General features: G+C 42.1%; 1 long non-coding RNA gene across 1 annotated transcript; it reads right to left on the bottom strand.

Annotated features, from left to right (window-relative positions):
• Positions 1-1,587: 1,587 nt before the first annotated feature.
• LOC146585525 (uncharacterized) lies at positions 1,588-3,182 on the bottom strand. Its single transcript, XR_014897993.1, has 3 exons — positions 3,154-3,182; positions 2,126-2,363; positions 1,588-1,756 (listed from the first exon to the last, which is right to left on the bottom strand). It is a non-coding gene; the product is annotated as an uncharacterized LOC146585525 (long non-coding RNA).
• Between the last annotated feature and the right edge of the window lie 1,003 nt (positions 3,183-4,185).

Below are 4,185 nucleotides of genomic sequence, written 5' to 3'. Positions count from 1 at the left end.
GCCATTTAATTCATCATATAATACACAGACTTCTTTTGAGACTGAAATAAGAAAGATGAAAGCAGCCTCTGAATAGCAAGTTTCAGTGAGAAATTTTTTTCTGCTGCCACAAAGCCAGTTTCTCCCTGCAGACTCTGGTTCCCCGCTCACCCTGAGCCCCAGCAGGGGCTGGACGAGAGTTTCTGAACTCCAATTCTGGCACTTCACGTTTGCCTTCCTTTAATAAATATATATATATATGTATATATATATATATAAAAGAAAGGTGTGCTGCTGAGTACAAGCTGCCCCGGCCGCCTGGTACAAAGCTGCTGATACAAACCAACCACAGCAACACGGCGAAAGGATCTGAATAAATCGAGGTTAGCCTCGGCGTTCAGACGGGATGCTGCAGTTCCCCTCACCCGGTGGCCCAGCTGCTTGCGCCTCCGCGGGCCCCTCCTGCACCAGCCGCTTTGGCTAGCGGGGTGGAAACAGTTTTAAACAAAAAGTCCTCAGGCCTAAATTCAAGGTTTTATCAGCTTAGCTCCCCAGAAGCCACTGAAAGTCAGAGACAGGTTTCTAAACACTGCCGCTCTTCCCCCTCAAAGGATTTTCCAGAGCATCAGGAAAAGAGATGAAAACTTCTCCTCAGCATTTGAAATGTTTTTTAAAAAGATATATATTCAAAAGAGGCTAAAATACATATTTTTTAATTCCTGAAGTGTGGTTTGCATTTCGTATGAAGGGATRTATTTTATCCTAGAAACCAGAGCTGTTAAGTGTCCAGCGGTCCATTCTTCATCTCATCGTCTGCAACAGTAATTCACATTAACATCTTTTATCTTAACATCGAAAACGAATTTTTGAAACACTAATTTATTCAACTTCGATTTTCAAAAATGCTTACTATCTTCAGGTCAGAGACATCTCCTGCTCCACAGCCAGCTCTTACAACCAAAGATGAAAGCCGCCAATTTTGTAATGGTAAGAGAGAGCATTGAGTTCATTGCCATCTGTGGGTAACTAAATATACACATATATGCATACTGAGTTACTTTTATGTACATATGCATTTACTTACATATGTAACTTTACTTGCATATATAAATATATATGGTATACAAGCATATTTAGTTACTTACAGATGTATACACAGTGTGTGTGTGTGTGTGTGTGTGTGTGTATATATAAATACACACACACACACATATATATATATATATATATATATATATAAATAGAGTGCACATGAATTTTCTATTATAACACAAATTCCTTTTATAATATAAATTCCTTTCCACAATGTCCCTTCCTCCTGTGCTCCCCAGTTGCCAAGCAACTGCTTCAGCTAGGTTTGGAGGGAAAGGTGCAAAGGGATGACGTGAATTCTGAATTCTCTCGCTTTTGTCGTGTTCTTGGCTACAGCTGTGAGTGGCTGTTTCACCCTAGYGAGATGCCAGTTATTCTTCATTTTACTGCTTCATATACTCGTTGYTTGCTCTCAGTGATGCAGACTTGAAGCTCTTGAAAAGGAGCACAGACCTAAAGCTACACATTACGTTCAGCCTGAACGTGGGCTTTGAAGGTTTCTGAGTCAGCGTCCTCCTGGCACCGCCAGCTGACTTTTGGAGCAGCTAACAGCAGCACCGCTCTCGCATCTTTGCAGATGAGATGTCTGCTTCTACAGCTAGTCTCCAAACCTGCTCTTTACAACATACTCCAGCTTCTCTAGTTACCGCCTTGAAGTTGGCAGCGGGGAAGGAAAAAGAATAGCCTGGGAAGAAATGGAATAGCAGAAGATAACTAAAGATTTCCCTTCAAAATTGTTTCCTTTTGTTGGTTCTGACTTGTCTTACTATACATTAATTTCAAGTTAAGAGTGCCACTTTTGAGCTAAAAACCCCTGAACTTTTACATTAAAGAAAGACGTTGGAACAAAACATCCTGATGCTTTTGAAGAGCTCAACAGGAAATGCACAAAAAGTAATCCTTAGCCACAAATATTTTCTGGTTTTTATTGAAATACACTAAAGCATCAGAACCTTGACAAAAATTATAACTGGGTGTATTTCAGGCAATCAAGTAAATTTAAAGACAAAAGRAAAAAAAAGCTCTTTCTAATCAAGAGAATCTAGAAACTTACATTTTCAAGAAAGTTTCCCCATTTCAACTCCAAAAGCCCCAGCTCAGCGCAGAGTACCAGGAGATGCACAGCCTCTTGCGTTGCAGAGGAGCTGCGGGGCTTCGCTTCCCCYGCCGACCGAGGCACCTCTGATGGGAGAGGGGAATGATCTCACACTTCAGCAGCTTAAACCAGGGTACAGACAGCTTTCGCCTCCCCAGCTCTTCCTAGTTTTTGTKGTAGTGGTAAGGTCAGATTGCTGAAAGTGGGGAATGCAGCTGAAGGTACTTTGGAAAAATACTAAAAATCCAACAAACCAACCAAAACCCCCCCCAAAATCCCAAAACAAAACAAAAAAAACCAAAACAAAATAAACTCAAAACCTCCCAAAAAACAAAAAACCCTCCAGCAACAGGAGCTAGGAGCCTAACCTAATCAGACACTTTTGTGAATCCTGCCAGGAACTTAATGTCTATTAAACTGTGGCTACTGTGACATGGTAGGGGCAAAAAAAACCCAAATATCTGCAATTCAAGCCTGCGCCAGCACAGGCTGCCAGGTTGCTATTCTCAACGTTTATGATTTTTTAAACAATCTCATAGATGGTCTTCCAAGGAAAAGCAGTGACACATGTAGACAAAAGCACTAACAAGACAACATAGCAAAATGTCATGGCCCGGCACTGACTCAAGGTCATGCAAGCGTTTTCCTGTCTTAGGTATCTGCAGTCAAAGAAGAGCTGAACCGCAAGTGAACGAAGATCAGTTCCTGATGCCTGGCCATCCCAGGGCACGTGCAGCCACCGTGCTCGCTCTCTCCCAGGTGAGCAAACGCTTCCTTGCAGCCAGCACCGAGAATACCACCGCTAGCAGCCGTGGCCCTCGCAGCCTCCCGCGCGGGACGTGTYGTGGCTGCAGCGGAGCGGCCCGAGGAGCATCTTTCAAATTAAGGGAATTTAATAGCAACCTCTAAGTATTGCTTCACCTCCTCAAAAAACAAAAAAACAAACAAACAATCAAACAAAAAAAAACCCCACCAACCCTCAGTACCCGTGTTTCATCACACAAAGGCATTAGCGGTCTTCCRTAGCAATGCTTCTGCTTCCCGCACAAGGCTGTGCATTTCTGAACGCTGTCCTCTAGCGAACACACTGCAGTCAGTAAGCAACTGTTAGGCACATTTTGAGTCCAAGCAGAGCTACCCTCCCTCACAACACACTCCAGGCTGTTTCGGAAAACAAAAAAACAGAAAAAACAACAACAAAAAAAATAACAAGGTCAATAAATCTACAGCTTCAGGTAGTTTTGCTTAGTATTTTGCAGTTTCTTTATAGCAGGAATGATATTCTTGCTACAAARTTGCACTGTTTTTCACAACTAAAGAGTGAATGTTTTCAAGCAAGGGATGTCTTTACCTCAGTATTTCAGCAGTCAAATTCAGTCTCCAGTTTTACCTTGTCAGACAAGCAGTTTGACTTAGTTCTTGGATATACATCAACCTTAAAGAAGCACTGCCCGAACYGCTGGAACGAAGAGCGTTCATCTCAACGCAATAGCCTGAAACTCTACACAGCTCTCACTGTCTGCCAGGAAAGAGTGCCAAAAGCTCTCCAATTTGGCTAGTCCTTAGACATCATCAGCCTAAAGTCAAACTGATCAAGAACCAGATACTTAAAACATGCAAAACTGAAACTTCTCTAGCTTATGGTCTTCAGGGCTCATGAGACCCAATCTCAAGACATTGCAGTATTAGAGGGGAAAATAAGGCATAAATTCTCTTGAACAAAGTGACATGCCTTGGATGAGGATCCAGGCTCTGCTTAGAGGKAAGTATTTCCGTCCATCTATCCCATTAGCACCAGTGGGAGAAGAATCAGGCCAACATYAGTCAAAATTCAACAGGTATTAAAGTACTGCTTAAAATGCAAAAGCAAAGCAGAAGAATTAGACACTGCTAAGCAAAAAGGACAAAGTATTTTTCTGGCAGCTAAAAAATATTTTCCCAGAATGTTAAAATCCCTTATCACTTAAATGCACATGCCAAACCACTCAAATCTGTAGGCCTCTGCTCTTTTAAGTATG

This window comes from Rhea americana, unplaced genomic scaffold (genome assembly GCF_003343005.1).
Source record: "Rhea americana isolate MKP2758 unplaced genomic scaffold, rheAme1 scaffold_8, whole genome shotgun sequence".
NCBI classification, from domain to species: Eukaryota; Metazoa; Chordata; class Aves; order Rheiformes; family Rheidae; genus Rhea; species Rhea americana.
This window is presented reverse-complemented; position numbering and strand designations above follow the sequence as displayed.